The sequence below is a fragment of the Colossoma macropomum genome, unplaced genomic scaffold (genome assembly GCF_904425465.1).
Source record: "Colossoma macropomum unplaced genomic scaffold, Colossoma_macropomum, whole genome shotgun sequence".
NCBI lineage: Eukaryota > Metazoa > Chordata > Actinopteri > Characiformes > Serrasalmidae > Colossoma > Colossoma macropomum.
In genome coordinates, this window is record NW_023494796.1 from 27427058 (window position 1) to 27440594 (window position 13537).

General features: G+C 38.9%; 1 protein-coding gene across 1 annotated transcript in view; it reads left to right on the top strand.

Moving 5' to 3' along the window:
- The first annotated feature begins 1329 nt into the window (after window positions 1-1329).
- elavl2 (ELAV like neuron-specific RNA binding protein 2) overlaps window positions 1330-13537 on the top strand; it is a 50686-nt gene continuing 38478 nt past the window's right edge. Inside the window, exon 1 of the mRNA XM_036583197.1 lies at window positions 1330-1901. The gene's annotated coding sequence lies outside the window, so the exon portion shown is untranslated. The remainder of the gene's footprint in view (window positions 1902-13537) is intronic.

Below are 13537 nucleotides of genomic sequence, written 5' to 3' on the forward strand. Positions count from 1 at the left end.
CTGGTCTTTAAGCGAAAAGGGGAGAGGGGGAGAAAGAAAGAAAGAAAGAAAGAAAGAAGAAAGGGGAAAAAGAGAAAGAGAAAAAGAGGAAGGAAGTGAAAGGAAGAACATGCGCCCCAGTGCCACGTGGCTCAGCCTTTTATACGTTGCAGCAGAAGGAAGGAAGGAAAGAAGGAAAGAAAGAATGAATGAATGAAAGAAAGAAAGAAAGAAAGAAAGAAAGAATCCTTATGGTACGAGGCTTTGCCTTTTAGACATTGCAGCCCAATTCTTAAACAAAGGAAGTCCAATGAGAGAGAGAGAGAGAGAGAGAAAGAGAGAGAGAGAGAGAGAGAGAGAGAGAGAGAGAAAGAGAGAGAGAGAGAGAGAGAGAGAGAGAGAGAGAGAATGAGAGAGAGAGGGAAAGAGACAAAAAAGAGAGGGAAAGGGAAAGAGAGAGAGAGAAGGAAGAGCGAGATAGAGAGAACGAGAGAGAGAGAGAAAAAGAGAGTAAGGGAAAGAGAAAGAAGGGAGACAGAGAGAATGAGAGAGAGGGAGAGAATGATAGAGTTATAAGGAAAGAGAGAGACAGAGAGAGAAAAAAGAGAGAATTTGAAATGGGAGAAAGAAGAGAGAGATAGAGAGAACGAGAGAGAGGGGGAGAAAAAAGAGAGAAAGGAGAGAGAGAGAGAGAGAGGGAGAGAATGAGAGAGGGAAAGAGACAAAAAAGAGGGAAAGGAAAGAGAGAGAGAAGGAAGAGCGAGATAGAGAGAACGAGAGAGAGATTGAGAGAGAGATAGAGAGAGAAAAAGAGAGAAAGGGAAAGAGAGAAAGAAGGGAGATAGAGAGAATGAGAGAGAAAGAGAGAGAGAGACTTATAAGGAAAGAGAGAGATAGAGAGAGAAAAAAGAGAGAAATTGAAAAAGGGAGAAAGAAAAGAGAGAGAGAGAGAGAGAGAGAAAGAGAGGCACGTGGCTTTGCCTTTTACACGTTCAGTCCAATTCTCAGCATCATCCTCGGAGAAGCAGCCAAAGAAAAAAAGGGGGGAAAAGAAAGAAAGAAAGAAAGAAAAGAAAGAAAAAGCATCTGAGAGAGGCTCTTACACCTCATTTCGATTCCTTGACCGTCCTTGCCAGCGTTTCACATTTAACCATTTCATCACTACAGGCGCGATGGGCGGAGCCTTCCTCTGACCGGCAGTTTAAAGGAGCCAATAGGATGCGGAGGTGGCTCTGCTGGTGGGATGGAAGGATGTAGGGGCGAGAGAGGAGAACCAATAGAGGAGAGGAGCCTCACAGTGGAGGAGTATGCTTCCGCCCAGAGCGTGTGCGCACTGAATGGATGAAACGCGGAGCGTTACAGTGCGCGTGATTCGGTCGCCTATAAATGCAGAAGCCTGCACTATTTGCCTCCCTTTAAAAACCTTCATCTCCACCTTCATCTTCATCCTCCACATGTTCGAGTCTCTCTCTCTGCCTCTCTCTCTCTCTCTCTCTCTCTCTCTCTCTCTCTCTCTCTCACACACACACACATATATACAGTGATGTCGCGGTTTTAGCGCGAGGATCCTGCCAATAGCCAGACAGGCACGAGTCTGATTATTTTTTTTTAATTATTGTTCATTGTTTTATTATCACTTATTTTATGTCCTTCTGTTCTTTTCCCTGATTTGTTCTTTTTTATTTCGTTTCTCTAACTCTCTTTCTTCTCCTGTGTCTTTCGTTTCTCAATAAACGTTTCGTTTTGCGTTTGTGAATTGTTTGGTTATTTTTCCAAGCAGAATAAGCGTAACTGGTTTTATTTCGAGTGTTTTATTTTTTTTTTTTTATTTTTCATTATTTTGTATGAACCCTGTCTCGGTGTGTTGGTTGTAAGGCATATTTCGCTTGTGGGACAACCTTAACTTTGCCTGTAGAGAGACGGTAAGACATTTTATTTTTCACGTTTTTTTGAAATTCACTGCTGTTAAACGTTCAGCTTGGCTGCGTTTCATCGTTTACGCTTTTTGCATGGTGTGCCTATTGCAGTCTATACTGAATCAGTGTTAAAGCTGTTTTCCTTGATTCCCGTCCTCTGAAGGGATGTAATCCCATTTAAAACGTGGCTGTGTATGTATTTGCCATGCTAGCTCAGGACACCGCAGCTCTGCAGCTGTTTATTATCCCTTATTAGCCTCCTAATTTCATTTATCGGCAATTAAACCAGCCTAGACAAACACTGTCTGGTTTCAGTGTTCATTTCTCCTTCATATGGCAAAGCCAGCTTAAGACTGGACTACTACTACCACTATCACACACTTTTAGACATGAGACATATGCATTGTGAGCATAAGCTTGTTTCGCTGGTTAGTGCTTTGTCTTGTTGGATAATTTTGAGGTTTTAAAGGTCATTTAAACTGAAAGGTCACCTTTTTTATGGATATTAATGTCCATATCTGAGTCTGTCGGTAAAGGTTTGAGTCCACAACCTGCCAAGGACTTTATATATAGCTTATTCCTCTATAACTGGCATATGTGTTAATAAATAAAGCTTCTAAAATAGTACTTGGCTTGGATGTAGGTTCTAGGAAAAACATTTAATAAGTTATGGAACCTTCACGTTGCGTGGAGGATGTTCTTTACACTCGCACATGCCGCTTACAAAAAAGGTTCTTCAATAAGCCATCTACTGAAAGGCTCTTTGGGGGAACAAAAGTGGTTCTTCTGTGGCATTGCTCAAAAGAACCTTTTTTTGGAACCATTTTAAAGTGTATGGTGGATAATAGAATTACTTTTGAAACCTTTTCAAGAGTGCATGGTAGACTGTAGAGTGTACAATGGACAATTCCTTTTTTGGAACCTTTTAAGAATGTATATTAGAACGTTTGGAACCATATAAGAGTGTATGTTGAATAACGATTCTTTTTGCAACCTTTTAAGAATGTGTATTAGATCACAAGACTACTACTGGAACCTTTTAAGTGTGTACGTTGGATAATAGAACCTTTCTAGGAACCTTGCAGGAGTGTATGTTGGATAAAGGAACCTTTTTAGGAACCTTACAAGCATTAACATTGTATAAACAAACTTCTTTTTGGTAGCTTACACGAGTGAACACTGGATACAGAACAGCTTTTGGAACCTGCTAAGAGTGAACATTGGATAATAGAACCTTTCTAAAACCATACAAGAGTGTATGTTAGATAATGGAACATTTTAGGAACTATTTAAGGGTGTACATTAGATAAAAGAACTTCTTTTGGAACCTTATGAAGGTGTATGTTGAATAATAGAACCTTGGAACCCTTTAAGAGCATACGCTGTATAATAGAACCTTATTTGGAACCCTTGAATACCATATATTGGATAATAGAACCCCTTTTGGAACATTTTAATAGTATTTATTGGACAATTTATCTTGCATAATACTATTTTTCACTTCTATGGGTGCTGAAATGTTTGTCTTGTTGGTGTAAAGCTTGTTTCCTATGAGACGTCAATGAAGTCTGAATGAAGAACTCGAGTGACTGTCAATTTATTAAAACAGAAATGTCTTTCATTTGGCTTTTCTAAATCATTCTTTTGATTTTAACCTTCTTCAAACCCCTTATAGTCCACAATCTGATGGTTATTGTAGTCTAGCGGCTTTAAAATAACCTAAGGCGAATGCAGATTGTACTCAGGTGATGTGAATGATGTGAATAGGCTACAGTTAGAATATCGCTGTATTGTTTTTAGGCCGACAATGTAGGAAATGTAGATCAGCCCATTATTTTCCTGAAATAATTGGATATACGTGTATATTATGTCTGCAAGACACCTGTATCGAGTAGATAGATTCCACTAATTTTTCAACATTCGCAGTGGTAGTGATAGGAACCAGGAGTACAAACCAAACACAGAACCTACACGTGTCTTCTGAGATTTTATAAGTAACGTTGATAATAGTAAAACAGTGGAAAATCTGAAATGGGGCTATTATGGCCTGTTTTGCCTCACAACACCCTCCATGTATCTCCTCCATCCCCCAAAACATGAATGGATTTTATAAAAAATCTGTTTTAGGCCAAAATCTTTATCTCAAAGTTAATGTAAAACAATGTTATGTCACAATTTCACGTAATAACTTTCTGTGAGGGAGCTTTTAGAGGCGGACATCCGGTTCCTATCACCACCACTGTGAACAATTCTGACTCTGTACGTTTCTCTAGAACAGAGCGTTTCAAATCAAACCACTCTGAACGACTCTGTTTACAACTTAATCACTTATGCAGAAATTTTTAAAAATTGTTGGAACTCCCCTTCAATGCCCTTTTAGTTATCAAAGACCTCCCAGTGGAAGTGGACAGAAAAAGGCATTAATATGGTTGAGAAATGATCATTTTAAAAGCGTGTTCAAAAACTGTGACATGAATAAACATAGAATATACAGGAAAATAATTCGTGATACTGTCTTTGAAACTGTGAGCTCGATTAAGAATAAGTTTATGATTATAAAATGTGTTTAAACTCTCTACTCCGTGCTTAGGAGCCACTATTTCGTTTCAAATTGACCGTTCAAACCAACTACCTTCCTCCTTCTCAGCAAAGGTGCTTAAATTAACTTAATTCATAACAGCTGAGGTAAACTAGCTTCTCCACAAACTCCCGCCCACGTCATTTCGCCTGTCAAACCAATTGTCCAATCATCAAGAGCGGAACTGGATTGGGCTCCTCTGATTGGCTCGTCGGCCTGCCAGTTTATTTTAGGGCCCCTTGGTTTTCCCGCCGCTGCCGTTAGCATTAGCTCCGACTAAACGACGCGGCTCGGAGTTTACGGACCTACATTTATAAAAAGATCATTTGAGCTGTGTTTATTGACTAAGGTAAGGACGGCAACGGCCTAAATCTGTTGACGGATATGTTATGTGCACGAACTGAGTGCTGCTTTGTTTAAATGTTCGCCCGTTTTGATGTTTTGAGTCGGTTTGGCGTGTCAGCTTAGTTGAGGTCGTTCAGCTTTGCTAACTTAACGGTTCCGTCGATTCGTGAAAATTAGCGGTTATTTAAGACGCTCGAAGCTGTTTTTGTTACTTTTCTAACTTGGTTAATTCAAGTTTTAGAGGTTAGCTCGCTTATTTTGAGTTGTTGGTGTATAGTTTGGCCCTTTTTAAATTCACTAACACTTATTTTCGGTCTTAGCGAAATGTTACATTAAGTGTTTTAACGGTATAACGTTAAATTCACTGGCTAACCTACCTTAGGTGAGCCTGTTTCTGCAGTTGAATGGCGTTAATGGCGCTCGCTGACGTGTGGTCAGTTCAAGTGAAGTGAGGTTGCTGCTGTGAACCAGCGTTAAACGCATGGAGCAAGTTATGAGTCTTCCTCCATGCTAAAACGTTAGTCTCGCTGTTTTTAGGCGCCCGGCCACAGCAAAGTCCGGTCACTTTAACCCATTACTGTCTAAAACCCCGAAGACGTCGATGTCTGAAGTGTCTTAGTTCGTTTGGTCTTCTCACTGAGCTTGCATGAGCAAAAGCCACGAAATATTCAAGCCATTTGGCTAAAATGATTACTTTTCTTTTTCCGTAATGTATTTTAGGGTTAAAGGGGATTTCCACAGATTTGTCAATTTGTCCTTGCTTTAGATAATACGTTATTTGATGATGAATAATTGAAAATTGATTTGTAGAGAAACTTGCCAGCACAGTGGGCATGATGGGAACCATTGAGCCCAGTGTTTACAATGCAAATAAAGGCATTTTATCTACTGTCCAAAACCACCAGTAAAATGGAGTTTTTTTATATATATAGAATGTGTTACACATAGTAATACATTAGTAAATTTTAAGTATTGTTTGGAAGCTGTTGTCTTAGAACATCCTACATGTATCCCTCCACCATGAATTGATTAAAATACCTTTTAGACCAAAACTGTGTCACAGAACTACCATAAAAGTGTTTCAGACGTCAGGCAGTATATTCATGACGTTTCCTATAATAACTTTGTGAGGGAGTTTTTAGAGGTGGCTGTCTAGTTCCCATCACCACTGCTGTGAAGAATTTGGACTCCACATTTCACACCAAACCACTCAGTAACTTTGACATGCTAACCATTTAATCACGTGGAAACTTTGAAAAATCAAATTCCCCTTTAAATAAATAATAGTTTCTCTTTAAATAAAAGCTTAAGTAATCTGTAGGCAGAGGAGCCTTCATTGCTATTTATTTATTTATTTACTTATTTATTAAATTGCATGAGTCCAGTATTAAACTGAAACGAACCCACGCTTGGTTGTTATTCTGCTGTGATGGTGTCTGTTTATAGTCTGGTGATTTCTTCACTGGCTCTAGTGTAACAGTACAATGCCTCTGGGAAGGTTATGGCTTTTCTAAGAGTGAAGCCTTACTGCAAGGAGCCAAATTGCTGTCCTGGAGGGCTGGAGTCGAACACAATTTGGTGCTTTCTCAGCTCAAACACCCCACATTCAGCTCATCAGTTCATTCCCAGTTTATTTTTGTGTTAGTTGTGTCGGACTCCATTCCTTCAGTACCTGCAGCTTGGCTACCTCACCATACTGTCACCCAATCGCTCCTTTAACGCATTATAGTGATCTTTTCAGTCAGACTCTCATTAAGCGGTCCAGACTGTCCTTGGAGCTGAATATAATGCAGATTATAATAAATAAAATGGCTTTTATAGACAGGTACAATGCTGGTTGTGAGCATATTTGTGGTAATATTTAGGGATGCACTGATATAGGAACTCTGGGCTGGCATTTCAATTTTCATGTGTATACATTATCAGTAGCTAATTACATAAATAAATGGCTCATACAGTATAAAGTATACACTGTACAGATGAATTTGTACATGTTTTGTTCAGTATGTATAATAAGTCTGTAATTTTAACTTGCTTTGGGTTTTAATTGCGTTTAATTTTCAAAGCAAGGCATTGCTGATACTTTCTCAGCCATTTTAAACTTACTTTCATGCACCGTTGAGGACATCTGCCAAATTTCTTGTAGCTTACCATATTTTAAACATTCATTGTGGAGTACAAAAATAAGTTTAGAATTATATTTACCAGTGTAAGACATGTAGCAGAACTTTCACATTGGCGGTTTTCAGTTCTGAGGTCAAAGTTTGATTCAGCTTTTGATAATTTACATGTTAGTCTTGACTCTGCAGCGCTCTAATTCTATTCTACACAGACTGGATTGTCTAAGATGAATAAATTATCCAGCTGAACTTCTTCAGCACCTGCCCTCAAACAAAATAAACCCCAAAAATCACAACCCCTAGAATTTATAAGCTCTTGATGGGGGCAAAAAAAGCCTGTTGTTTGAGTGTGGGTGTGTCTGTAGCGTAAGCCCTGCTGCTGTCTGCGCCTGCTTCACTCTGTTAAGATGTGTAATTTTGATCATTCATGAGAAATTGTAAATAAGACGCTCAGAAAAGAGCGAGGAGTGTTTTATATTTTTACATGTAGATACTGGGACTAGATCTATCTGGATTGTCATCACTGAAATGTAATGTTTGTAATTGCTTGTGCACTAAGACGAATAAAATGTTGACTTTTTAACACAGTGGCCCGGCATTGCCTTAACGCTTTGCTCTTCTAGAGTACAGTAAAATCACCAAATATTGGTTTTAAGTAATCACAGTCAGTGTTATTGTATTGTTTTAACAATTAACTGCCAATATGGTTTCTGATATTGTGCATCCCTAGTTACTAGTTTCAGTCTTGGCTTTATTAAAGGTAGAGAGTTTGGAGAAATGCAGAGAAATAGTGGCAATTTACTATATGGTACAGATGCGGCAGATGGAGATGGGTTGGAAGACGTTTGGCATATGGTTGTCTCTTTGCTGGTGGGCATATCATAGCAGAACAGGTCTAGCGGTAACAACACGAAGGTAACTGTACTTGTAGTTTTCCCTTTTGTTGCTTGGATAATTTTAAGGAGACTTCTTAGCATTAATCAAGGGTTGACATTGGGGTTTGCGCAGTCAAGTTGAATTATTAGTAAAAAGGTTTGTCTCTTCCAACTTAACCTCAAACTGAATGTTGTTAGAGATGTATTGTTAATGTCTAAGTTTTGCACTTATGTTTTGGCTGTGTTGGCCTATCCTCATCTAAAGCCAAGGTTGCCATTAGCAGTGTTGCCTGAGTACATCTGAATTTTTTTTCTAATAATTTGATCATGAATAACAGTATGTTTAAAAAAAATCAAGTGGCTGCCGTTTACCTTAGATCAATCAGAACAAGTTGTGGTGGTTTGTCATACTTGGTTGTTGGACCTGAGTGAGCTAATGTGCAGCACTGCTTATTTATTGATTAATGCTCTACCCATTTCCTGTGTCATTCTCTACAGATACTAAATGGTTAGTGTTTTGACCTCATTGATAAATCAGGCTTGGTTTTTGAAATTCATTAGATATTCTGCTTGACTGTTCCTAGGCTCAGCACTACTCCTTTTTTTTTGTTTTGTTCCTGTGCCCTCTGCTGGTGCTGAAATTGATTAGTGATGCCTGAGCATCAGTTACATCAGCATGTCTCAGCGAGGAGGAAATGGCTCTTTGAGCTAATGCATCTACTGTACGCTCTCCAACTTTGGTATGAGTTATTACACCTCCTCTCCAGCCAAATGCACTTCAGCTGTTGGCTTACAGGCACTATATCAAAACTAATATTGCCAATATTGTAAAAGCCACTTCATAGCAGCACTGTAAAAATATTGATTTGGTGCTTTTTGCTTGATGTAACCTGGCTGCTGTAAATTTGAGTTTTTAGTCATCTTAAAATAAGTTACATGTGGGGGTGCCCCAATCCTGTCCTATTCTAAAATGGGCTCAGCTACTGGCTAAATAACTCTGAATCACCTTCAATCTTTTGCTTCTTTTTTGTGCTGTTAATAAGCCACTGTTGTAGAGACACTGTAAACTGACGTTATCCACAGCCTGCAGCAGAGAGACCGCATTTTCACAAGATAGTGTTTTAAATGTCTGTATTGTGGAAGTATTTTAAGGCAGAAAATGAAAACTTGTAATATCTTTGCTGCCACTGTTTTGACTGTCTGTAAACCAGACAGTCATCAAAATATGGTAAGAGGCTATAACGCTTAGTTTGTTTACTGGTGGCCACGCTGCTTATGGTATGATGGCAGCTTTGAACAGCAATACAACACTATAAAATGGTCGTCAGTCCATTCCAGAATATTCCATTATGCACGTACTGAAGTGATTTTGCTGTAGTATTAATTTGCAGCCTTGTATGTACAAAATGGTAACTTTACAAGAGATGAAGTAACTTTGAATTGAAGGTAATGTAACTGTTTTTTCCCCTCAAAGTATTTTTTAATACATTTTTAGAGTTTGTTCTTCTAGTACGCAATTCGCATGCCCAAACATTTAATCTTAATGTAATTCTGTTTACCTTAACAGGCAGCTGGGCTTCAGTCTGCACTACTACGGATGGGTTGAAGGTTCAAACTAGGGAGGTGTTAAAATAGTGCTTTGTTTGGTCCGGACCTTCGGACTTTTCAGATTGGTGTGAACCAAAATAGCAGATGTAAAAGGTGCCGCAGACCATAGCCCGGACCAAAATTTGGACCGATCAAAAGAGGCGGTCTAGTCCAGATCAAACTGAACTATTGTTTGGTTCGTTTTTTTGGATGGTTCAGACTTTCGGACCAGTCGCAAGAAGTTGAGGCAGAATATCAGCCATTAAACGATAGAAGGGGGAAAAGAACTGGAAGAGAAGTAGAAATGAACCTTGGTAGCGTAAGGGGAGGAGAGGAAACTAAATATTTAATGGATTTTCATTTTTCTCCATTCAAACGGAAAAGTCTGCTCGCCAAACTGGCAAAACTCCTAGGTCAGGCGCGCACTCCTCTACAAACCAACCAGTGTAAATCATAGGGAGACACAGCTCACGTATGTGATGACAGGACGTAGGTACATCATGCAAGGTTATTTAATGCAACATGAAACCAAAACTAACCAGATCAAATGTAAACAATAACAAACATGAACCTCGGTCTGGACTTTCAGGTGTGAAAACGCCCATAATCTCCCAGCACTGCAGTAGAGGCAAAGATTCAACTGCTCATTGACGTTGCCACCTGAATATAATGCCTGTTATCAGAGGAGGCAGTGGGTTGCTTTTATAAATGCTGTATTGACAGTCTTTGAGATTGTGGTGTGGTGTTAAAATTGGCTTTGATTAGCCCTGGCAGTTGTAGCGGGATTTTATTTTGTCCCCTCTTCAGGAAATCAACTTTTTTTGCATGAATTCTCTTTTGTTCCATTTCAGTTTGTGTGTTGCGAAGCGATTGCGGGATGAGAGAGGTTGTCTTGATGTATTATTGAGCCAGAGCATTTTCTTCTAAATAAAGAGCTCTGACTAAGTGTTTAAAATGCAGCAAGTGTGGAGGGGGAGAAGAGACGGTGAGCAAGGGGAAGTGGGTGAACGAGGAAAAGGGGAGAGAGATAAAGAAAGGAAGGAGATGGACCGAAAGGAGTGAGACGTGTTAGTTGGAGAAACGGCTGTAGTTGGTGTTGTGGTTGTACAGGGCTGTCGTAGAACTGGGTTAGCTTACTGATGGAGGCTCTTACTTTTTCTGTAGGAAGGAATGTAATCCTGAGGTTTGGTGGATGCCATTTAGCGCTCTTTGTCATCAGTTTGTTCAAACTGTGCTGTGAACGGTGATTTAAATGGGACCTAAGAGTCTTTAATTTAAAAATAGCTTGGGAAATTTGCTTTTCCAAGACATGAACCCTTTAAATGTCATTTTAAACCCAAAAGGTCATCTTCACAAACCTTCCAAATCTGAGCCAGGCAGTAATGGTTTGAATCGAGTAATGGTCCCCACACCATATCTTTCTGCACACTAATGAAGTAAACCTCAGTGATATAGCCCTGTTTGCACTGGATATTGGACCAAGTTATCTTCTGTAGCCTAATTTTAGGTCTGAGTCCTGAATTTTATTGGTGTGAAAGCCGTTTTCTATGAGATGCCTTTGTTAATGCAAAGTTGGAATGAAGAAAGCTGGGTTCATTTAGCTGGTTACCCCTGGAACTAGGCTGAAAGTGTTGAAATTAATTTGTCCGCTTGAATTTTTTTTTTGAGATTACATTCTAAGACAATACCCGCCATATTGAAATAAGTTGTATATTGCTGTTGTTGGAAGAAAACCTCGCATCTTCAAGATGGTAACTTTACAGGAGAAGAAAAAAACCCGCTTTACTTTTAATGTAAGTCAATAGAACCAGACTTTTTTCCAAGTCATTTTGGACAATTTCTTTTGGACAGCTCAACATGAAATTTACACACAACATAAAGGGCAGCAGGTACTTTCAAACTGTCAAACAAGACAACAAAAGGAGATACAAGGTTTTCTTTCGACAACAGCAATATGTTAAATTAATTCAAAACAGTCCACCAAACAAAAAAATCCAGCGTCACAATGATACAGTATAAGGAAGACAGTGATGGGAAGATGGTGAAGTTGAATAATGAAATCGAGAGGAGGGCTAGCGACTGACATCGTGCATATCTTGAAGCGTATGTGCATGTTTGATTTGCAGTCTGTTTGAAATAAATGTGTTTAGTTTCCATATGTGAACTGTATGGTCACTCTTTCTAATTCATTACTACTAAAACTGTCTAGTTTTTAGATCACTTATTTCAGCACTTTGTAGGCCCTTTCTCTCATCTTTGGTGGCTAAAATTTCAGTGTGTTCTTAGACATGGTACTGAAAGATTAATCACTTTGTTAAAACTGCAGTTTGAAAGAGTGCAACTTTCAAATGGCAAGAGCTGCAGTTTCAAATTATGGCCTATAATATGAACAGCGTTTTAAGAATTAGGCGAAGTGGAGAAATTTTAGCCCAAAAACAGGGAGCTTATGAAATGCTTTGGATGATTTAGATCAGTGAAAAGCAACCAAACACTCATGCTGTGTGCATGACAGTACAGCCACAACAGTCTCACACAGTACATTCATTGTTCAAGCCTCAAGCCAAAAAAAAGTGGTCTCCTTGGCCTAAAAAGCAAGTCTAGGACTTAAATTACAATTATTTTATATAATTTAAGTCACAATATTGCTCAGAGAAATAGCAGTTAGACATTTTTCTCCTATTTGTTCAGGCCTGCCTATACAGTTGCGAGTTGCATTATCATGTGTTGGAAATGCTGCTTCTTTTCCCCCGTGTTGGTCAAAAAAAAACCCTAAAGATTTTCTCAATTTGACTAAATGTTTTACAGCAATCATGATGGAGTAAACTTTTGGAAACCTCTTGTATTTGTTGCATTAGTTGCCAAAATTGAATTGTTTGAGAATTTGTTTCCCCACAGGTTGAGATTCTAGATTGAGATTTCTCTCACGCTGTCTCTCTCATCCCAAATGTAATATTCTGGTATTTTATATGTAGATCCAGTTTGACAGCCATAGCTGAGTAGCAAATGGCAGCGCGGAGAAGCTGTTAACCCAAGTGTTGGGTCTGTAGGCGTAAGATCATTTGGCAATCCTTTCTAGATTATTTTTGCCTCGCAGCTTGTTTTAACACCCATGGTGATTGCAAGAAGTGTGACGGTTTTCAAGCTTTTGATTTGAATCATGCAGGTTTTAACCCTAAATATGCCAAAAGGGAACCATTTACAAAGCAGTAGTTTCATAGTCACACATTGTATTTCTGCTCCTATTTGTTAATCCATGCTTAGTCACACTGAAGCTAGGAAATATTATTTTTAAGTGTCAAGTTTTGTGCCCCATCTTTGGCTGACATTCAGAGGCAGTTTATGCAGATTTGCATACACTGTAAAACATTCAAAAGAACCCTTTTTCACCTAAATGCAAACTACTTAATTTCAGACAGCAGAATAGATGTGCATGTCTTTTTGGGACAATGCAGTAATGTCTTAATTCAGTACCTTCTTAGATGCAGTAATGGTGTGCTTGAATGTGGCTTGTCAATTTCCATTTTCTGTTTATTCGGCATTGTTAGCTAGTGTAGCTAGTGTGTTAACCTCAAGCTAATGTGCTAGCAGTGAAACAGTACTATATTGCTTTGTTAGATCCTCATCATATAAATGTGTCTGACGTTCATATTTATTTTACTTAATTTGGGTTCAGTTTTCTTCCCTGCACTCTATTTAGCATTTAGCACCATAAAACAGAAGTACAGGGACAGAAATGGTCTGAAATAAAGGAAATAGAAAGGACATAGTTATGTCTGATACTGATTACATACATTACAAGTCAGTTTGCCTCATCTGTGTGTTGCCTATTTAAAATTTGAGCAAGTTCCTTGAGCGTTTTAGTCCCACAGTGTTTTGATATTGTTCTTTGCTCTTCCATTGTGCTCTCACAGAGCTTGACTCTAATCCACTGGGACAAGGCTTAGTAGTGCGTCAGAAGTCTGAGACAGGCACATTTTGCTGCTACTTCTAAATATAGAATATAGGCCTACTGAAAACTTAACTCTGTTACCAAAGAGCCAAAACAAATCAAGAACATTTTCTCTTGGCGTTGTCAGCCGACGCTATCTGCTTTGCAATACTGACAAATGTTTGTCGTGATGGATCAAACATAAAGAA